The 24,746-nt window shown below is 36.5% G+C and overlaps 1 protein-coding gene across 6 annotated transcripts in view; it reads right to left on the bottom strand.

The window, feature by feature from the left end:
• Nucleotides 1-24,746, bottom strand: part of LOC124364743 (homeotic protein spalt-major-like) — a 151,059-nt gene that overhangs the window by 93,351 nt on the left and 32,962 nt on the right. The window lies entirely within an intron of this gene.

Genomic DNA, 24,746 nt, shown 5'->3' with positions numbered 1-24,746 from the left:
CCTTTCTTCTGGAGCATTTAGTCAGAGCGGTTCAACTTAAGATAATCCCTTCATTCTCATTTCCTTCATTTTATTTTGGACTCTTGTGTAACCATGAAGGTAGATCTACCCACTAATACCGACACAATAAACGACTGTACAATAAACATCATAACTCCATGAACTGTATACCTTTCTTCTGAGGCATTTAGTCAGAGCGGTTCAACTTAAGATAATCCCTTCATTCTCATTTCCTTCATTTTATTTTGGACTCTTGTGTAACCATGAAAGTAGATCTACCCACTAATACCGACTGTACAATAAACATCATAATTCTCCATGAACTGTAGTACCTTTCTACTGGAGCATTTAGTCAGAGCGGTTCAACTTAAGATAATCCCTTCATTTCCTTCATTTTATTTTGGACTCTTGTGGTAGATCTACCCACTAATACCGACTGTACAATAAACATCATAATTCTCCATGAACTGTAGTACCTTTCTTCTGGAGCATTTAGTCAGAGCGGTTCAACTTAAGATAATCCCTTTATTCTCATTTCCTTAATTTTATTTTGGACTCTTGTGTAACCATGAAGGTAGATCTACCCACTAATACCGGCTGTAAACATCACAATTCTTCATGAGCTGTAGTACCTTTCTTCTAGAGCATTTAGTCAGAGCGGTTCAACTTAAGATAATCCCTTCATTCTCTTGTCTTGTTTAAATGCGGTTTAACTTAAGATTCTCATTTCCTTCATTTAAATTAATTTTGAACTCTTGTGGACCATGAAGGTCAAAATCTTAATTTTTTGGAAGGATAAAGACGATTCATTCACTTGAGATTCATGGTTATCCCTGATGCGGCCGATGATAATTTATGGAGTTGTTGGAACAAAATATAATTGTGACGTTCAAAATATACAGTATATATTAGATTTATTTCAGACAATTTTCCATCCTTACGTTTATTTCTAATAGTTCGCAAAGGGCTAACTATGAAATTAACCTACTTATAAAAGTACAATAGTACTTAAATATAAAAGTACAACTACTTATAAAATAATTAATTTTGGACGAAATTGCCCGTCTAAGAATTCAATAAAGTGAGGAAAATCAAGGAATAACTTTGAAGAGCAAGATTTTGTTACACAATTAGGATTTACTTAAAGTAGTCGCTACTCTAGATAAATAATTATACTGAATAAAAATCTAGAGTAGTACGATAACGGGTATTACATTTTGAGAAAGCTTCTATTTTATCCCTTCCGACAAAGCCTGATAGGTGACATTTATCCCTCCTGTTAGGAGAAACAGGAAGGAGGAATTCTCGAAATCCTGGAACGATTCTGGACCGTTTAACCAGACTTGTTCGGGGAACCGTGCAATGATTTGTGGTGTTTATGAGAACCAAACACTTTATGATGTATGGCGGCCGGCTGCTTGTTTTCTCACGGCCAAAATCTGCTCCAGTCCGAACGTATACAGACATCAGTGCCGTAGTTGGTCAACGAGGGCAGCACCTGTCAAATATTGCCCTGAGACGGCTCGTCTGTTACCTTCCACCTCTGGCTTGGTCGAGGAGGCGAGAACGGATCTGCATTGCACACGCATACAACCTGGCTTTTCTTGAAATACACTGAAATATTTCCTCTCAGAAAGTAATCGCTCGATATCTGCGCTAGTTTTTTTGAGGTCGAAATGGGAGGGCATCAAAAGGGTACAAAAACAATGTTTCCTAGCTTGTCACACACAAAATTGACCGTTCGGCACAAATAGTTATATAACTGTCAGAAACTTAAATAAATAGCCTGAAAGTCATTATTTTCAGGGTCTTTAAATGGTAGGCTGACCCTGATTTAACATTTATTCACGTCCATAACGGTTGGTATACCTAACGTATGTCAAGTTCGCAGCAATATAATGTGAGATAAAATATCGTTTCATATTTTTAACCCTTTTGATGCCATTCAATTTCGCCTCAAAAACTAGCGCGGATGTCGATCGATTACTTTCTCATTAGAAATGTCTCAAGGGATTTCAAGAAAAAACTAGATTGTGTGCTTAATGTAAATTAGCCCTTGCCTCCTCGACTATTAGTAGGCTATTGTTTATCACATTTTCATGTTTGACGTTTTGAACCCAAGAGTTATTGACCTAAGCAGTGTTTGAAAGTTTCACAATTTTTACTATATAGTAGTTTCATATTAACATCGCTAAAGATCGGGTTTTTTCTTTTTAAAGTATGTGCAAAATGTTACGAATAGTTTAATGCCTACATAACATTTTTAAGTGTGTAGGGTTTTTTATTATTCCTTGATTTGTCATCGTAAACTTGACCTTTCCAATTGTACTAACTTAAAGATAAGTACTTTTATTTTCAGGTGATCATTGCAAACACGTAACATAAGTGAGATTTTCGGACTATGATATTAGTTGTTTATTATTTGAGTATTAATTGAAAAAGTGGAGATCGGGAATTCCCTTAGTTATCAAGCAATTGGAAGTGATTTGATTAACTAACCCAATTCTATTAAAAATATTGATAGTGATAATCTGCACGAAGACATGGAACAGAACAGACGTTTATCCTTATAAACAACAAATGAGAAGAACAACAGCAATATCTCTCAGTTGGATATTTTCTGATGATAACATTGTATTGATAATTCGATAGCTGATTGTAAACAGAATATTTATTTGTAAAAATAAATTGTTGGATACTTGTTAGGATGCAATTTTTTAATTTAAGAATCTCTTGCAAATACCTTTAGATGTGTGGTTCTTTGTAAAGAACAAAGGGCATAATATGAGTAATTAATTGTAATACACGTAGTAGTTGTTATACGGGATAAAATGTGAACACTAATCCACTAACCTATGGTTATAACTATGGTATTGGTCTTTAGAAATGAATAAATACTGGAAAACGCAGTGAGAGGTTGCATCAATTAATATTTTAATTAGTTCGGTTACTAGTAATTTAAAACATCTAAAATAATTGGGAAAATAAACTTAGTTGAATTAATTCGAAAATATTACTAAGTTAAACCTTTTGCTATCAGCATTATAAATCTCTCTCAAAACTCTACATCATCTAAATTTCATACTTTGCTGTAACCCTTTAGATGCTAGAGATAAGTCCTGATGTGGAATCATGTAATTTAAAATTCTGACCTTTTGCTATCAGCATTATAAATTTCTCTAAAAACTCTAGATCATCTAAATTTTTATACTTTGCTGTAACCCTTTAAGTGCAAGAGATGATAGTCCTAGTGTGGAATCATGACATCTTCAAATCACCGTATGAGTTTATAACTTTCTTCGGTCCAAAGAAAAGCGGGCGTGATTAAAAATGTCTTTAGCCTACGGTTTTCGGCTCAAAGTTAGTTGACGATATCTAACAAGATGTTTGAGATGAATCACCGGGTAATTCGATCAATCTTTAAAATCTTAAAATTTCTAGAAACATATGCCATCATACAAGCCACCCAAATACACTACAGGTTAGAGATGGGTACACAGTTTGAAGTCTACGTCCCAAGAGAGGGTGAACGAAAAGCGGTGGTTAATTGGAGCTCTAGTGTTGTGGCGCAGGGCGGAGTACGGAGGGAGTGGAAGGATGCGGGCTTGCAGAAATCATCGGCATAATCCAATATTTGTTGACACCGCGCAATCCGGGCTGGATATTAAATAACGGAGCACACCTGGGGTTTCGCGGGCTTCGTCAGGCATGTGCCTCCCCCTCCCCTACCACTCCTGCACCGCCACTGCACGCCTGGCTTCCACTCTATACATACATCTACACGTGTTTGTACGACCGTCGACACTCAGAGATCACAGTGTAGGGGTAGAGAGCTTTTATCTTATCTTTATAAAGATAAAATAATACATATTTCTATATACTGTGCTTTTTCACTATCATTCACGACCTTAATCGTAGTTTACCTCTGTTACTGAGAATTAAGATGAGTATTTCTGATAAAACAAGCAGGTAAACGGGGATGTAACTACAATAACTTAATATTGGTATTAGAACGCACTAACATAAAATGTACTCGCATACACAATCTGTAACATAATAGGCCTATAACAAAAAAGGGAAAGAAGATTCCAAACTTATTTGTGATTCAATTAAGTTAATAGGATTAAACGTGTGATGTACTAAAGTAAAAATATTATCAACCCTATCCAATCCTTTTTAAATATTAGTTTTTTGCATTTTATTTTTCGCATTTCATCAGAGCGTATGACCTGTATAGCAAGCACTACAACGTATCAAGAATGTATTCTATACATTTAATTGTATAGAATACCTCAATGGTTGGTACTAGGACCAGTGTTTTTTATGGTACATATAGGACATATCTGCAACAATTAAGGTCCATGACCTGTAATAAAGGACCTTGTGTCAGAAGACTCTGCAATAGTTTAGTTTTTACGTTTCATAATACTACTACGATGCAAGTGTCAAATCTGCAACAAAATTAGCATGTATAACCTGTAACAGAGAATCCTGTGATAGAGGACGTTGTGAGAGAGCAGTTACAGCACAATATGTATAATAGACTGTGAGGCAGACCTAGAGAGAGAGAGACAGAGTATAACCTGTGCCGACGCGTGTGGGCGGCACTTAACTGAAATATCGCACGTCTCTGTTCTCCACTTGGCACCACGATTGGACGTGAATGTTCACACGGCATTTGCAATCGTGCACTTAATAATCTTGAATAATCCTCCACTCACTTGCAGTCCAGACAGACAGCAGTTGCGCAGCCAGAAAACATTTTCTGAAATTTGTTTTCGGCAAAGTTCAAGTCTCTAATGGATTATAATTTGGCGTAGAATAGTAACTCAGAGACTAAACAGAGAGAAGCGAGGATTTTAGCGAATAATAGTTAAGATTGGACCATTGTGAACTCGCAATTCAATTCCTCTATGGAAATTAGGAAATACAAATGTTTAGATATAAGCTCTAGCCAAATAGCACTTCTAAATTTGGTAGTGAAGGGGTTACAAAGCAAAACATTTAGAATAGGAGTTCCGTAAAATCCTTCTTGACCAAGATGACCGAGTATATAAATATGGGAAACATCGGCATGATCTGATAAAAAATGAGAATTATTGACTTTTGGAGTTGTAAACAGCCTATATGCACTTGAAAGGCTTGGATATCTCTAAATTAGACCCCTTTGCTGCATAGCTTACCTCTGTTGATATTTTTTTGAAAAAAAAAAAAAAAAAAAAAAAAACGACTAAGACCTCAACTTAAATAGTATAGGGTTTCAAGAATTAAGATAGCACGTTATACGGACTCAAAAAATACAATTTAAAATGTTTTTGAAATAAAAATATTGACTCTAATTGGAAAAACCGTGTAAATAGCGCAAATATTGCAAGATTCTGCCTCGGCGCTCAATATCCACCCTCAGTCCAGTGTTTGAGCCCGGGTGTTGTACACCACACCGGCCCCAATTACACGGTGATGTGTTATGTGTGCGAGTATGTCCGTCAATAGTGCGGCACCACGCCATTAATTTGGCGGGGGATGAAATGAGTCCCGGGGGCCTTCATCTCCCGCCCGCGCCTGTCGGAGTTATTACTTGTATGGTGGTGAATTACCTCCACTCCATACCCTCGGATGTGATGGTAGTCGTAAAAACCACAATTACAAGTTTAGGGTGTGGACCGTCTTACTTACAGTAGCCACCGCACCGGTTAGATGAAAGTTCTGTCGTTTTCCAAGAAAATTGTACCACAAAAAAAGTAATCCGTTATCAACAAAAGTTACTACGGAGAATTATAGTTATTAGAATTGTGCACAGTTGATGAATTGTGCACGGTTGTATAACTATAGAAAAATTATGGCAGAGCAAAATTACAAATGTAATTATTTGTTATAATATTGATTTGTTTTATGGTTTTCAGAAATGTCGTACACATACAAAATCAGTATATACAGTATGGGTTGAAATATAATGTTTACGAGGAAATAATAAAAAAGCAACCACTACAATGTCTATAACGTACTAAGACACATTTATATTTATGGAGTACCTCAATGGTTGGTACTGGGACCAGTGTTGTTTTTATTCTTTATATAGTTGAAAACATAATACAATCTTAGTTTATCTACACGATTTAATTCTTATTCCTCATTACGTTCTCACGACACAATCTTGCCGAGAACTGCCAGTTATGAGGGAGGTGACTGAAAGCAGATCATGTGTGGACGTACAGGAATCAGCCCCGGCCCTTGGCTCATATGGTATACAAACACAGAGCTCCCCTGCGGCCTGGTCCACTTTGTCCACACCTACTCACTTCTCTGTCGATTAGAGATGGGCGATAAGCAGGCGCATCTATGTTACACATGAATGGATAATGGATACTTACTGGGAGCAGGATAGAAATTTTACAATTTGATTAGAGTTTCATGGTAACAAAATGTAGTAACCGACTATATGAATCCACAATTGAAAATTATTTCTAAAAGAATGGTAAAACATTTGGCAAAATGTTCTAAATATATTTTTGTAACTGGTATATTCCATCGTATCAATGCCTGTTATTAAAAAGTATAATTTTAATATGTCTTATTTACAAATTCTGTACACGTAATACACCACGTCCTCAAGTGCGAATACTTTAATATTACGTTTTTAGCTTGAAATTTAACAGTGAATATGGAACAAAATGAAATATATATATATACAAAACATGAAGATGGCAACTTGAAGAAAATGAGCTGCCAATTAATCCAGCAAAGTACGATGGAGGAAATAAAACGCTGACGACAAAATAAACGTGAGAAACCCGTATGGACAAGTCAGCAGCATTAAAATTGCAAATATTTACGATTGGAGGGGCCTGTGGGCGGTATCCATCAGTAATTCCGATGGTATCAAGCGACGATGGTGAGAAAGCGGTGATTAAAAATGCTAAATTAATAAATCTGGTAAGTTGAGTCAGGGAGTGGCTGAGTTCCGGTGGCTAGTTCCCTCTCTGTCTAGCGCACGGACGGTAGCTATATCCCTCTCTGTCTCTCTCGCAGGACCCGTCTCCGTCGTCGCGCGGGTCACCATATCATATTACCATTTGCATACATCAGATTTACATATATTACCGGAGGTGAGCGAGGATCGGAAAAAAATCATAACATATTTAATGCCGGGCAGCCAGATGGTGTCTGGTTGGTGTGTGGCTTCGCCGATAGATAGCGTGGGAGGCGCTCATTCACGGCAACACAGAGGAGATGATCGCTGTAAAACTGTTGTGCAACAGCCGAACAAGATGGCGACGGTGGTCAGGAAACCCAATATTCGTGGAAATTCAGCCGGAAGGAATGAATCCCTAAAGATTGTGGATTTCGAGGTTGACAAGAATTGCTGTGTCATTTAGTGCAATAAAAAAACAAAATGGATTAGAAGAATGTTTGGAGGTAATGTAATGGAATCGTGGAGCATTAAAAAGACAAGGGGATGGAATATGATATTTCAAAAGGATTTCAGTAGCCTTCCAATAAATACGACTAAGTCCAGAAACTCGGTAGTTCGGATTCTGCGTAAAACTTGTAAACTCCATTGGTCACGAGTACAACTTACTCAACCATTCCATAAAACAAGAATGCTTGAAGGTTTAATTTTTCAAGCACAGGAAGTGTACTTTTTACAGAAGCTGCAAATGATTGATTACCATTATTGCATGTCTTCGTTCACGATTACACAAATCTACCCTATTTGGTGTCAACACTGAACAAGTTCCATACAGTTTCTCGTGGTTCGTACTAACTTGTAACGTCATAAAATGCCAGCTGTGTGCTAGCAGTTCCAAGAAATGCATAAAAAACGAGTAGACTCTGAAGAGAAACAAATGCCTTGTCATAATCCTTCATCACGATCCTCGGCCATTTGTGATGCTAACGGCATACACCCATTTGCAGCGTATTCTCTCAAGCACATGGGCGATTAAATTATGGAATTACAAATGAAGCACTGTTAAGTAGTTGGTAGTCGGGTCGCGCTGGCCTGTTCCCAGACCGTAGTGCCAGCGTGCCAACTCACACAACTATGGGAGTCCTTGCGATGCTATCGAGGCGGGATTTATGTTCGGTCCGCCACCAGACGGCGAAATACAATTTTGAAAAGCCGAGTCTAAAATTAGTGGTCGGGGCGGCGGTAAGAGCAATGTGGGCCTCGTCAGCTGGGACCCACTTGTACCAACCTGACAAAACGAAACATTCGATCCTCACCAGCACACTCGAGCAGATGAGTTATGTTCGCTCATGGGAACGAGCACGGGTGGTGACTGTACCGAGAATGCTCCACGGTTACAAAGTCGGCCGCTCTCTTCCTCTCTAAAATTACCCGCTCTAAATATATGGGACAAAAGTAATTTGAGAATTATTTATGTTTTGTTGACTGGCCGCCTTCCAAACAGAATTGGGACTAAGATGGAACCCTGAGTGACACGCTTCTCAGTGTATTAAACCTCATTGTCGCCTTAAACTGCAAGAGGAAACATTAAACTACTAATGGTGTGTTCTAAACGAAATTAGGTTAGTCATCAAGTCGGATTTTTGGAGTTGATAATCACACTTATAACTCCACGGCCAAGTATGAGGGAATCATATTTGTAAACAAACTTGAGCCTTGCTGCAAGACAAAAAATACGACTTCGCTCGTTGTTTCCATAAATATTAATAGTTTCAGAGTGCACAACAAAGCACGTGACCCATGTCGATATTAGGCACAGAACTCGTTACTAAATCTTGTAGAGCTTTGTTATTTGTGTATTTTGGATTATTCTATTCCATACATATGGGAAATTAATTTTATTCCTTTCAAAAGTGTGCCCAAAATAGAGAATTTGCGCAAATGTGGCATATCCAACATATAAAGTCATTTTTTTAAAGCGACCAATAAATTTAATTTGTTTTTAATTGAATAAATAGAAATCTTGCCGGTCTTAGGAGAAGTCCTGTAGACATTTAGAAGTAAATACCATTAAAAGAAAGTTACCTTTTACTGCTCTGGTCAGGGTTAGTTTTTGCAAAACGTATTTAAAATTGCCCCATCAAAATACAAATCCGCATAATACATCCATAATGAAGTGCCATCGTAAGAAGTACATCCGGTCACAACTTCAAGCGTGAGGCATTAGAATAATTTCTTGCATTGAAGCCGATCCAAATTGGGGCGTAAATTCTGTAATCGCAGCTGCATCATCAGCTGATGAGAGGACTAGGAAGTAAGCGAAGAGTTGGCTGGCACTGCTACTCTGCGACTCGACGGTGGGAAATGACAAGTTAAGCGGACTGGGACATTGTTATGAGACAGCAGCCACCTGGCACATTGGCACGGTGCCAGATATGGTAGCCCTATCATGACACATCTGTCATAATTGGCTCATCACTGCCAGACTATAACAGCTGGAGCCCATGAGTCATATCAGCTGCGCGCCACCGCGCCACTCTTGACACTGCAGCTAATCAGCTGATCAGAAAAAACAACACTGTTGGACTGTCAGGCTTCAAAAAACTACGGCAAACCTTTGTTGAATGATAGTCTTCAAAATCACAGGAACTTCGTTTAAAAGTTTGTTATATGTCACATAAAATTTTTTTGTAACAACATCTGGGAGTGATTTAACATTATAAAAATTTTAAACGATTTTTTAAATTTTATCAAAAAAAGAAAAAAAAATAGTGTGTTGATTTCCATAGTACCTTGCCAATGTTTCTCGCCATCAGAAAGTTATAAGGCCTATTGACGGATATTCCGCTAAATTGGTGGCTTTGCCGCAGTTCCGCAGTTAGGTTCACCATGTATTTCTTTGTATGGCCAAGAAGATACATTAGACAGTTGAATTTGAAAGGATTGTTTAATATAACGAAGTCGAAACTTTTGGTTTGAGGCCATTTTGTGCGTTAACTATTGAAGGTACAAAAAACAAAAATAGGTACACTTTTTTAGGAGATTTCATTCCAGAAGGCATCCGAGAGTTAAAACCGCGTTTTAAAAAAGGTCTGCATGGGAAAATCTGGAAAAACGCGAGCAAAATTTCATTTGAGCTGAGCTACAATCAACGGCAACTATCGGGCTTCCAATAAAAATATACACGAGATGAAATTGTGAGGTGAACATTTCGGGTTTACAAACTATTCACGTTGGCTACATGGCAAAGCTACAATCGTGCCTAATTTCAAGATTTTACCGTTGTGTATTCAAGATTAGCGATTTTTTTAGAGTGTGTGAGTTAGTTACAAATTCTGTTGTTCAATTGACAATTTTTATAAATTTTGGTTTCATTGAATATTAAAAAGGAGTAATTTTATTTTTGTGAAATGTTGGCGAAATTTAACAAGCGACAAGAAAGTGTTTCGTCTCAGCCAGTTGTTGACATAGATGCAAATATCCGACAAACTGATCCACTTGTCAGAACTAGACGGAACGTAAAGTCTTTGTCGTTAGCAGAGATAGTGTTGTTTAACTACGTTCACGTCTCAGTGAACCGTCATAGCAATCAAATATAGAGACAAGAGCTGAACAAATAATAATATTTGTTCACCCATTGAATAATCAATGGGTCTATTAATATTGATTTTCTGCACAACCCCACGCTTTCTCCTTCTTTAAATAGTTATGTATTTGCTATTAAAATGTAAACAGTTGTAAAAGAGAAAGACGACATTTGGAAATATCTGTAAGCATAGTGATTTGAAAGCGTACTTTGGTACTGCTATGTTCTTTATTTATAAGATATAACTGTATTGATCTGGACGATAGCTGAATTTGTTTCCCTGACTCAACTCTTACCAATCTCTTACATTCTAGACTTTAATAAGTAACGCATCATAAATAATTGATCAAATGATAATCGTAATATATTTTTGATCATTTTCTGTATGACCAGTGTTCATGTTTCATGGACAAAAGTGTACAGGACCCTTTCACGTGTTGACTTAAGCAATGCCTTTTTTATTGTGAATTTAAAGTTTGAAAATTAAATATTAAATATAACCTCCAGCTTTCAGATTTATTAATCTTTGTCCGTTTTACACACATCTCATTATTTGTTTCCTTCCTTAATTTTCTTTTAAAATATTTAGATTTGATATATTATTGGTATATACTATTTAGGGTATGGCGTGTATTTTTTCTAAACCATACATTTAATTTTATTTAATACTTTGTTTAAAGTTCGTTATTGACGATGGAAGGTTTAAAAGTAAAACAGGATTTCGGACATTTTTAACCTGTTATCCTTAACGTAATTGTGTTATTGTAGATTCACATTATTGTGGAGAATTAATCATTTTTAATCTTTCCACGTAAGTAATGCAGAAAACTGCTCAATTAGTTATGTTGGTGTTACCGTAGTTCCACAATTAAGTTTCTTAATATTATAATTATAATATTTGTCGATGTTTTTGAAAACGATTTCTTCATTTTCGGAACAAACTTTTTCTACATTTAGTTTAAAAATGTGGGTATACGAACATAAAGCCATTCACTGTGGTAGTCATTAATTCTTAAACAGTATCCTAGATTATGAATCCTTCTGAGAAATCCTGTCAGCAGTTTCATTTGACATCATTTTCTAACAAATGCGCTTTGTTCTTTCTAAACGCTTGACTTTCATCTGAACCCTCCACTACGTTAATTGCAATTTGCCTTAAGTACTCTGCATACTCCCACGATCCAACCGAAATAATGACAGCGACCGGTTTAAATCTCGGAAAGGATTTAAGTTGCAGACTTCCAGCGGTTCTAAAAAGGCCAAGGCGTTTTCTCGGAGACAGCGCTCCTTCGGCGAGCAGCAAAGCTCCTGAGCAAATAAATTCTATTAGAGCTCCTATTAGTCCTTGGAGGGACGTCTTTGTGGACCAGTCAATCAATTAGAACCGACCTGACCTGCACAATACGACATTATGTCAGTGAAGGGGCGGGGCCGCCTTGTTTGCATACATGCCCTTACATAGACCCCTCACCCCTCACCCCCGGCGCCCTCCCCTCGCGCGGATACGTGTTTATTTATATTCTCATAGCGCGATCTGATTTTCACAATCCTAGTGCTCTCTAGTAGTCTCCGGGTGGAGGGTCTCACCCCCCCTCTCCTATTGACATGGTAATTTGGCGTTTAATATAGCCTATTCGTATGCAGGAGGGATTTGGTTTTCGCTGTGAATTATGTGTCGAAATACGGCCCTCCCCTGGAAGATTTATGTATTTTCACTTCAGGGCTTGCAATGTGAATGGAGCTTCGGTCAGTAATCGGTGAGAAAATAACTCACGGTTTTAGTGCAAGAAGAGACTTACGTTCTGAAACTGGACCTTTGGGAGTTCGGAATTGCAGTATTACCTGGAATAAAAACACAATTAATAGAATTTTTTTACACAGTGTTTTCATGATGATACAGAAGTAAAACTATTTCTAATGAATGCTGTTTGTAATTATACGAGTATATCAAAATACAAAAGTAACAAAATACTAATGAAAATTTACTGAATATAACATTGTTCATCCTGAGATGTGTCTGGGCTTTAACAGTTAGCATACGTTCAAACCCTTTAAGTGACGAAGCATTACTGTTAATCTCTTATTGTCCCTCCCTTCCTTATTAGGCTGGTAATATAATATTCTTACTCAGGTCCTTGACCCATGAAGAAAGAAAAGTAATGCCACATAAGGCACATGCCACTGCATAAAAATTGTGTTTCCAAATTTAATTTTTAGTAATATATAAGTTGCTTTTTGGACTGTTCAAATAATAATGTTTTACTGATTTGTGTTAATTGTCAACAGATCTAACCCTACCATAGGTATTTATTCTATATTATTAAATCGATTTATGGATATTTATACGGCGATTTTAGGCATCTAAAGCTATTATTGTATATACATATTTTTCATCAATACTCTAGATGTGCGATTTGTAGATTTGATATATGACGCATTATAGGGCCTTGGACTTCCAAAGTTTTAATGTTAAGATAATAATAATAAATTTTTATTGTGTTCACAATCTAAGCAAATTGTATACAATCGTCAATATACATGTATTAAAATGAATTAAACTAATTAAAATAAATTAATTTAAATGCAAGTAAATTCACTCATTCAAAAGTTTTCAGCTATGCTGATTAAAATTTAGAACAGAACTAAAGGACTAGCCAATTTATTTCAATTAACTTCAAATTTAATCCCAGCGGCTCATCATAAACTCTTCAACAGAGTAAAACACCCTCGACACCAATAGGTTTCTCAATCGAGCTTTGAATTTTTTAGGATCATATAAATTTTTTATCTCATCAGGGAGCTTATTTATGAACCTTACGCCAACCTCAGATGGTAGACTTTCGAAGGTGGCAGTTCTGTGCTGTTGAATACGGAAGTTGTCCCGGCCTCTAGTCCCGTATTGGTGAACGTCCCTGCCTTGGACCAACTCACACTTGAATCGGCAGTACAGAGCAACCTCAAGAATATAGAGACAGGGCAAAGTCAGCAAGAGTACGTCTTAATATTATAAGAGTACGTTTGAAACAGTTTATGACGGTTTACATTCGTATTATTTTATTTAAAAAGGACTTCGCTTTCACAAGACTTCCAAGTTATCTATTTCAAAAATGAGTAGATGTATTACATCACAACTGTTCCACGGTATACTACAAATTAAATTATACTACGGTAAAAGAAACAAAACCACACCTATTTTACATACAACTTATAACGCACCAAGTTGATCTAATAGGTAATAAAAATTTGGGGCCTTGCCAAGGTCAATCAAATACAGCATTAAAAGCAAAACATCGCTATTTAATGGCCAAACAAGTTGTGGTGTCCCTCGGCGGAGGTTGAAACAAGAAATCGGTGTCACAGACTTGTCAATAATTTAAACAAGCGGGAATTATTTAGCACTAAAGGAATAATTATGGGGAATAATATCGTTAGGAATATGCAAGTAGGTTGCAGGCACCTGGACGGTACGACATTCACAGACACTTGCAGGTGTCGTGCATTTGTCCCCAGGTATGTCTGTCCGCGGTGCGTATGAATAATTCAGCGGTTTGCAGCGCGTTTGCAGTTTGCCCGAATAAATCGGGACGCTATCATCGACAGCATATCGCAGTAAGTTTTCCGCACACGCCCTGCCAGAGTTTTGCGCCAGTTTCGAAATTCCGCTTATTATTGAAATTGGTGGATAATTATTACAACTATTTCTTGGTCACGTTTCAACACCAGTCTATTAATGTTACTTTTGTTAAGTATTACTTAAATGTTGAAGTAATACAACCATGGTATGATGTAATTAACCAATAACTTCGTTTTAGCGTAATTTGCAGCGTGATTGCAGTTTGCCCGAATAAATCAAGACCCTATCATTGACAGCATATCGTAGCAGGTTTTCTACACACACCCTGCCAGAGTTTTGCGCCAGTTTTTAAATTCCGCTTATTGTTGATATTGGTCGATAATTGTTACAACTACTTCTTGGACACATCTCAACAAGGACGTGAACTTTTTGATAATCTAATACACCAATTATTTATGTTTTTTTGTTAAGTTGACTGTTTATGTTGAAATAACATAACCAAAGTATGATTTAATTTAACAATGACTTCATTTTATCGTCATTTACGATCACCCGAAGCAAAGTCTTATCTTTTGGTCAGTAAGAAGGATACTTAAGTTTAACATCGATTTCTTATGACACCCGTCTGATTTATAGCTACTTCAAAGTTGGATGAATCATTCTGGGGAACATAAATCGCGGTTATCCTAAAACATATATCCTTTCAATGGTCATGTCCTTCTTTCTCAATTTTTCTTTGGATTTATTGAGTTTATATTAATCTACACTTTCGTCGGTTCATTTTGTGTAGTGAGCGCTTTTTTTATGGTAATGAAGCATCTCAATAGACGAATTTTAAAGTAAAACGGTCCAAACTAAATATTAAATTTGTATTGATCTCTCCGCGAATCGAACCTCTGACCACTCATTTAGAGAGCTGCAACCTTGCCCGTAGATTATGGTGAAGGCCAACGGTTCTTCCGAACAGAGCTTGAAAGAAACGAAAGGAAATCACAGAGACTTACACCAACAGCAATACACGCCATTACTTCACAACACGAGTGTACAGTAATCTCCACTCAACATGCAGTTACAGGACGGCAGTGTACACCGCACTTCCTTATGCAAGCCGGACTGCGTGGGTCGTGTCGCAAGAACAGATGAATGTGTGACACGTGGTTCTGTAGTTGAGCAAGTGGACAGTACGGTGCAGCGTATTGCGGCGTAGATTCGCACATATGTCAAACATAACACATGCTCGTTGTCTTCTTCGTTCTGCTGAGAATGCATTCCGTCGCCTACGCCGAACAGTTTATCTCCTATCACAGTCCAGTATTGTCACAAGGTATTCGGAGAAGTTTGTAATGCTAATGTCATAATAAGGTCGGTCAAATTGTGTCTTATGTCCTCACGAAACTTTCCAACAATTTCCAATTTATTTAATACTATCGTGAAAGACTAACATTAGTAGTTTTAGTAAAACTTGTGACTCGAATTCTTTCGACACCCAGAGTAAGAAATTTGTGCATATGATTTGGAGACATCCAGTAATATGCCAAACCATTGTCATGAGTTGCTTTGTTCATATGATCATAATATTATTACAGGAGTAAAAGGTTAACAGGATTTCGGACATTTGGCATTGTTATAGGTTATAGAAGGTATAACACAACGTTTCGAGGATTGGAATCTGTCTTCTTCGTCAGGTGTAAGAGGTATTAATACATACAAAAATAAAGAACACAATGCCTTGACTGGACTCGCAGCTTTTAGGTACGTTTGAACCCTTTTCTGTCCTTTCTTTACTTCTTTCTGTTCTTTATTGTCCTTTCAAACCTTCCATCGTCAATAACAAACTTTAAACGAAAAATTACAGAGGTGCTTTCATAGCCCCGCCTTACGACTGAGAGGTTTGTAACTTTCAATACAAACAATATATATATATATATATATATATATATATATATATATATATATATATATACTAAGAATCCAATATATAAAAAAACGCTAAGTCTAGACGGTGGGATTGTCAAAAGTCTAACGCTCATGAGTAAGACAAAAAACCTTTTGACACTGAGTAGAATAGTTTCTAATTCTGGAACGAAGTGTCATACTTCTGTAATATACCGATGGTAAATGTCCGGCCCCTTTAACCTTTCAAATCACCCATCCGCCAGTAGTAAAATTTAAACAAAAACCCTTTTTGAATGACGTTTTTGTCCGATTTACTACAATACGGTCACCTCCAATCAAACTCCCTTCCTGATGACATCTTCTTCTTGGTAAGGTAGGTGAAGCCGTTTTTTTGTGTCCAGCGGAATGTGATTACGCAGGGCCATATTATCATGTAATAATATAAAATTATCAATTTTCCAGTTATAACGTTATGTACTCGTTTCTTTTAAATTTATTTGTATATAATTGTATAATTACTTATTTTTCTATTTAAAAAATAGGTTTTTGTTTTCATTTTAGAATCTTTTTTAAAATTTTACGGCAATAATTTAAAACCTTGCATTTTTGGCGGTTTTACACTCATAAACGATGCCAAGGTTTTAGTTACCAGTGTTTTTTGTTTTGCTCTAAAACATTGAAGTCTATTTTTTAAAATTGATAATATCGATTGCTAAAAAAGTCACACCAATATTTTACACGTACACGATGAGCATTTAAAAAAATAAAACCAACGGGCACAGTTTTAAAATTCTGATTCCATCCGTAAAATCCAAAGAGTCTACATCTTTTGTTCAGTTTCTGGTGCCAAATGAACGAACTATTCTCACTTTTCTTACATACAATCAGTGCTTAACACAGCACCAGTAGGGTTCCGGTATTCACAAAAGGGAAAGGAGGAGAAACGAGGTCTGAATCATAATTTAAATACATAATGTATGTATTAATCACTGCGCTCCAGACTTAGTAACGATTCTGACCTCGAGGCTGGGACATCCATCACGTCACGTAACGCAGGAGTCGGGGCTTTGTGCCTCAACAATGCGGAGATATTTGTAGTGCCAGATCACATAATAGTCCCTGTAATAGCCTTTATGCGTGAGCGCCGTGGCCGAATCATAGAGTTGTCATCGGACAAAGCGGGGCGCGGGGCGCGGATCCCAGCGGGACATCGCATAGCGCGGTTTGTTACCATATATACTGATTAAAAATCGTCCCCTGCAGCTCAAAAACGGGCAGATGGAACCCTACATAATCCCGCACCGCCCTGTTCCACTTTTGTACTGTTTTGCCAACTGTAAATAATATTTATTGTCAACGGTTAATCTCAACAGATGGACTTTCCGGTTTGATTTCTTTCTTTAATACCACATGCAATAGTCATTGGATGTGGGAAGAGTTCTTGCATTGCATAGCCTATGCCGTGAGAGCAATTTTGACATAACCTGGATTTTCTTTTCAACCGATAGAGAAATATATTGTAAGAAAACAATCAATTGTCAGCCACGCTACTTTTGGTGGAGGTCGAATATGGAGGGATCGGAAGGGTTAAAATATAAAAATATATTCGTTTATAAACAATTTGTTTTTTTATATCTTGATCTGTTCAAAACGAAGCGTCACACACATAATTAACAGTTCTACCACCTGCAGATAACAAGGGACTGATACCAACTTAATATCTATTTACGTGTCTAAGGATTGGTTTTAAGAGTGCCGAGCTAAGAAAAATACGATTTGATTTCCACATCTTAACCCTTTTTATACCCTGCCATTTTGTCCCCACCAAATCTAGCGTTACAACGATCAAAATTTTGGGAAAATTCCCTGTAGATTTCAATAAAAACTAGGTGTTGTGCTTATGCAGTGCAATTTGGCTCTCGACTCTTAAATTATTAATGAATACTTACACTTTACTGATACTGCCATAGTACTTACCTGCTATGGAGATGGTGGGGGCGGGGGGATAGAACTGTCTCGGGCAAACACTTGGTGAAACAGGTGGTAAATTTAGGTATTACGATTGAAATGCATGATAAAGAAATGAAATATTCCAGCTTAGAAGACAAGACTATTCAAGGGTGTAATTGACACAATAATAAAAATTACCGATGGAAATTGATGGAAAACTATGTCTAACAAATACAAAAATATTCTTTGAAAGCAGAATTAACATATTTATTCTGTGAAGTCCAAACAGCGCGGTGTTTAATTAGTATACTTCAAGATTTATTGCAAAATGATGGAGTTTTTTTGTTTTATATTAAAAAAATGTAATGTTCATTAATGTAACAGGATTTCAAAAACATTTTGTCATAGTTCAGTGATGAAACGAAATCAGTAAAACTGAATTTCGATATCTGCAATCCATCTATTTTTCAGATTGTAGAACCTAGATTCTAGTTTGTGTTACCTGAGGAAGAGATCGGATTGCAGATCTCGAAACGTAGCGTCACTGCTTTCTTGTATCACTGAACAATTTCTAATAACCGAATAAAATCCTGTTACCTTAAAAATCCTCTCATCGTCCAAAAAGAACTTTAAACAAATAATAATATTTATTTATACTAATTTTTGGGACTGATTATTAAGTAATAATCATTGAAGTATGATGCAAGAAATGTAAAAGCATCGACTTTATTAATTAATACAAAATATTCGGATATTTTTGGATTTTTAAAGGAACGTTTCATACGGGTTGAAAGCGATTCACTGTTATAATATCGCGCACGATGAGCGCAAAGGGATGGTGTCCCTTGATGTGGGAAGGAGAGGTGAGCAGTTCTTTCATCGCCAGCGCGGTTATGACCACCGGAGATTTCAGATATGCCTTTACCTCGATGAATGCCTGCAGAATATACAAACGCCCGTTTTTGCGCATTTATTCAACCTGGAGAGGAGCAATGTGCTCGGACCGCCTTTTTCCTGCCCGCTCTCCGGTAAAACCGCCTCATTCTCCTTGGGATTCACAACTCCAGGAGGCAATGAAGGTGAAAGAGCAGTTCCTTTGATGACGCCCGGCGATAGAAAATGAAAAATCCACTTTCGAGAGTGAAAGTTTTTGAGATCCCGTTTATTGATTCCCAAACTTAGTAAATTGTTTTTAAGAATAGAAAATGCTGCCTAAATTATACAAATTTGGAGAAATATTTCATCATCAGGACATTCTTTATCAAACAAAACAAATATTTCGGAATGCTCAAGTCCCCGTGAAGAGCGCCTCTCTAAAACATTTAAATAGAAGCCTCTCAATTCGTGTATTTATTTATTGGAAACAGTTAAAATAAATTACTTTTGGTGCATGTTTGAAGTGATTTTATTAAATTGTTTTCGAAGTAGTTCAGGTCAAAGGTTAAATAGGACATTAAAACAGGTCGAAACCTAACCTAACCTAACCTAAACCTAAATCTAAAGAGGGAACGGAAAACAACGGGGTGTGCAACACTCAGGGTTGAAATAATTTTTAAGATATAAATGTAAAAAAATTCTTGATGTATCCTCTACAGCAAAACCCAAAACCTTAACATATTTTTACACTCGTAGTAATCGTTCTGACCACGAAGTCAACTTTTTGGTGCAGTTTTAGTACCCTTACGCAATTTGCACTTCAGGCTACTTTTGACTAATTTCGAACACTTAATGGTGTAGGGTGAACAATTAAGACTATGGTTGGCTATGATTAGGATTTTTAATTGGGAACTTAACCGGTGCATTATAAACTTCCGGGGGGGGTGGTGGGTGGGGGGAGCGGTTACCATATACAAATTAATTCACTTTATAGACTTATTTTTCATGGTACTCACAAAAGTCTTAAGATTAAGCGTTACGATGGATTTAGATTAGCAAGAAAACGCTTCGGAAAGGAAAACCTGTTTTAGACAACAACAGTATCATTGTAACTAAATCAAATTAAATTTTGCGTGTCCAAACTAATGTACATATAAATTCTACAAATTCTTGTCAAATTAAATTTGGCGACACAATTATAGGTTTGCAATATTCGCAAGAACCGTTACTTTTCCTGGTAGTTTTAGTTTCTAAAAGTCAAATATTAGGATTTCAGTGACTCATCCATGAAAATATCGCATGAAATGTAATTTGCTCATTTATCTTCAGTACATATTTGTTCGAAGATAGCGAATATGAAAAGAGGTTCGGGGAATTTGTGTGGGGGGAGGGGAGGGGGAGTTTGGTGACTGTCCCAAAAAGCTCTCTGATTTCCAAGTGGAAATTTCCCAAAGATAAATCGATGCCGACATTATTGATAATGACGCTCGATTGATTTATAATCTTATAGATCCACTTTCCAATCCAAAGTGCAGCAAATTGGAGGAAAAATGGAACAAGGTCAAGTTAAACTTAACCTCGTGGTACGCGGTTTATAAAACTAACTACTGCACCTGTTCGTTTAAAAAAAATTCGAACTAAATGCTAAAGATGAAGATTTTCAGAGAGTGTTCAAAGGGTTTTATTTATGGAATACCGAAGTAATTATAAACGTGGACGTACAAAAAATTAAATAGTGTCACGAGATAAAATAAAAATAAAATCTGTTTGAGAAACGAAGCAATACCATTAATATTTGTATAATGACACTTTATTGATTCCGTAAATAAATAACCATATTTTGTTCTGCCATGCGTTATTTGTCCCTTACTTACGGAATACAATGTATATGAAGAAAGCTGACTCTAATTACTAATGTTACGCTAGGTTCCGTAAATGGTAGTACTAGGCCTGGCCGTCGGATCGCGCCGTGGGCTTTCGTTACGGCGAGACTCATGTGTTTCGTAACTTTATGTTTCTTGAAAGTTACCGAATATTAGGCTGATTTTATTTTACAAACTAACAATGTATGGCCAAAGTATTAAAATCCCATACGAAGATTCATGGTTATTATTAGCAACCGTACACAGATTTTACTTATTTTATTTATAGTTAAACTAGTTTCAAATTGTTACTGGGAGTGCCTACCGGGGTAGACGTCTGAGTTAGAGATAGCGCAGATTCTTAACCGTTACACTTTTTATCAGTATACTCTTCTCATTCTGTTCAGATCCTCACTCAGCGCATTGCTCATGAAAAATCGACAGAATATGTTTTTAAACGGGTTCGGCTCTCCTTAAAAAAGAAAAATCTGAAACGGCGTATGGCCTAAATCGGGTAGAATGTCCTAAAAATAAAATTTCTCGCGTGAATACAAATATGATGATAATAGAGAGTTAGGTCGATAAGATCCAATTCCGCCCACAACTGTCCAATACCCGTTAGTCTCAATCTGTAATCAAACTGTAACCGCTGGCACGGGCATCAGCATACACTTTAAAGACTGATAGTAAAAATGGACAGAATGCGCAGTTGGTGCATTAGCTCTCCGCCGTAAAGTGCGGGTAGTGTGGGAATAGCGAGTGCACGGCTACTTGCATGCAAATGTGGCTAAGCGAACTCTGCGCGGTTAATAACGATTTATTGGCATCGACAGTTCGCTGATTGACGCGGAATGTGCGGTGGCCAGCAGTTCGCTCACTTCGCTCGCACCCCGACCCCAACCGCGGTTTCGAGGCGTGTAAAAATTATATTTTAATCAGTGGAGTATCCCAGAAAGTAAGTGAATAAACCCATCATCATGGAGGTGATTGAGGAATGGCTGAATAGATTAAAGTACTACCCTAATTACGTATAAGGGAAACAATATGACTTTTTGCATATTGTGTCATTCAATTATATTATTTACAATAAAAACCAAAAAGTTACATAATACTTATTTCATAGAACAAAACACTCTTCTACAATTTAATTCAAACGAAAAATAAAATTATCTGCGTATAAACGTCTGCAAATAGTATCTTCAGGTTTTGGGGTCCAATGATTTGGTTGGTAACCACTGCGGCTTCCGAATCCTCTTTGGGTAGAGTTTTTGTACTTAAAAAATGGCGCTTAGGAGGATCTGCGGCTTAAGAGAAAGCTGTAGAGGATATTTTCATCGTGAGGGAATCTTAACTTTGACCTCCCTTTTTGTGAAATCTATTTCTATTTTTGTTTTCAATAATAAAAGCATTTTACCTCAATATTCCCATGAGTATAATGCGAGCAACAAGAACAGTTGCATCATTCGTAACATAGATTAACGTCTTCCTAAAATAATTACTATATTTGTGTCTAAACTATTTAATTTATTGCCTGACACCTTAAAAGACAATTGTTCTTTCAAATCCACGTTAAGATCCTTTTTTTAATGCGGAATCTTACAACTTATCTGAGTTTAACTGTTGTTCATAGTCTCTCATAATCTTAATAGTTTGTTAACATTAGTTTAAGAAATAGTTTTTATTAAACGTTATGACCATGTCAAGAACGTAGCCAGGGAAAAATAGGGGGGAGGGATCCAGACAACTGATATTTTCCCCTAGTGGACAGAGAGTAAGGCCCCATTTTGTTTTAAAAAAGTTCTTGACGCGTTTCTCTGTTGAGAACGATCTTTCAGTACATGTCAGTAATACTCAATTATTTAAATAATAATAATTGTTTACTAACAAAATAACTGAAACAATTGAAATATTGGGGGGTGTCCGGTTCTCTTGGACCCCCTCTCTAACTACGTCCTCGGAACATTGTAATATGTCTATGAACAATAAAGTATTCTGTTCTAAACCGGATTAGATTAAACAAAATAGGTTCTTTGACAGTTATGCGCCCTTTTTATTACATAATTAGAACGACGTATGAATATACGTCCCTGCCTAATGTATAGCGATGACATGTCATGTATAACTAATCCATAACCTCATATGAGTGGCGATATACTTTCCCCCTTCCCCCTCACCCATTTCCAGATTACAGCGGTGATATAAATTCCTGAACTTATTGAACGTATGCATAATAGTCGTATAATAACCAAGCCGGCAGTAGATAACCCCGGATTAAAATTTACGTCAAATTTTATATTAACACGCTTCTATCACAGCCTATTAGTATTTGCATGCTTGTGTAAAAACGGGAATCGGTTATGGTCGTATAACTAAACGTACGTACGTCTAAGTTAAGACTTGTATGTTTGCCAAGTAACAGGATTCAGCACATGCGACGGCTAGCTGCTCCATGAAGGCCACTGATGAAATTGGAATATTTTTTTTACCGATAATACGGTTTGGTGAAGTTACCAACGCAAATTTGTCACTCCTACACAACTCTTTTGTCTTTATTTGGGTTGAAAACATGTTAAACGAGCCTCTTGATTTAATACAGAGATAGTAAAAGTATGCCCATTGCGAAGGATTTCAGGATTATCTCAACGGTTTCAAAGTGCTGGGGGAAGGGAGGGGGTGCATGCCCTCCCCGGATATACACCGATGATAATGAATATGTATCGATATGATATATATATATATATATAATATATATATATATATATATATATATATATGTGTATCGATTTGGTAGTTACAATTACTATACTATACATCCGCCGAACGTTTCACATGTAATATTCATTTTATTCGTCCACTAGTGTTGGGGCCTTGTGGACAGATAAAAGAAATAACGATAAAGCTAAAAAATTACATCATTTTGAAAAGTCTAAGATCAAGATTAAAGTCTATTACAACAGTACTGTAGTTATTAACTGACAGTTAATAATGACATAAGATTATAAAATACACAATTTAAAATAATTTTAGAGTTGTAAGATAATGTTATTACTTGTATTCGTTCCTATTTCATCGAGTTAGTCCGCTTTGTAAACGTATGCAAAAAATCAACACTAGTAAGTCTATGACCTATGCACACTATTAGGCAATTAATTAAATACCAATCAAATCAAATCAAAATCGTTAATTCTCAGAAAAAATTAACAAAAGACATATTAATATATTTTGTCTTTAAAAATATATAATTGAATGGAATATTTGGTTTTAAAGTATAATGTGTGAAATAATTTTATATTTCTAATTTAATTATTTGATAAATATTGTCACATGGGCTGCAAAAGCCTGTACGTGAGAAAGAGTCGCCACAGAGTACTCAGTTGGTATTTCAAACCGTAAGAAATTTTAGTATAAATTAAAGGAAATTAAGTAAAGAAATAAAGTTTTTATAGAAATGGAAATAAAATTAAAATGAGAATTTATTTAGATGAAGGACTAAACTACCAACTGTCATAGACCAGAAGAACAATGTAAACACATCTTAACAAAAATTACGTACTCGAAACTCAATTTGAGCGTAAATTTACGTAAGCTTAATACATAACTTCCAACGTTGTAAAATTCGGTTCAGTAAACGGACATAATTCTTTGAATCGTACAATAGAATTAATTGCAGAGATTGTAGGTATCGAGGCGATGCAAAGCTGTAAGTAACGGATGTGTAAACAAATAGTTTAACGGACGGTCAATCTTACGTAATAGGGGAAAAATAAAATAAAGGTTCCGAGTTGTGGTCTTTGAGGCACTCCCAACAAATGTGAGAGGCCACATAATAACAATAACATGTAAGATGTCTGTTTGTATTTCATCCCGGGCGTTCATGTGTTCATGGCTCAGCGCCTCGCTTCAAAGCACCATTCGTTTGCTTGGCTCTGCCGTTTAATTGTCTGTCCGTCTGTCAGTCTATAATAACTTTGATCTCAGCTATTGCCCCAAGAGTCTCATACGATCGTTCTCATCTAGAGCAATTGATTACAATCATCATTAAATAAATAATGGATTATTACGTACACTGGCTCTTAATTGCAAAAGTAGGTT

The sequence above is a fragment of the Homalodisca vitripennis genome, chromosome 6 (genome assembly GCF_021130785.1).
Source record: "Homalodisca vitripennis isolate AUS2020 chromosome 6, UT_GWSS_2.1, whole genome shotgun sequence".
Lineage (NCBI taxonomy): Eukaryota > Metazoa > Arthropoda > Insecta > Hemiptera > Cicadellidae > Homalodisca > Homalodisca vitripennis.
Note: the sequence above shows the minus strand (reverse complement) of the source record. Positions and strands in the feature narration are given on the sequence as shown.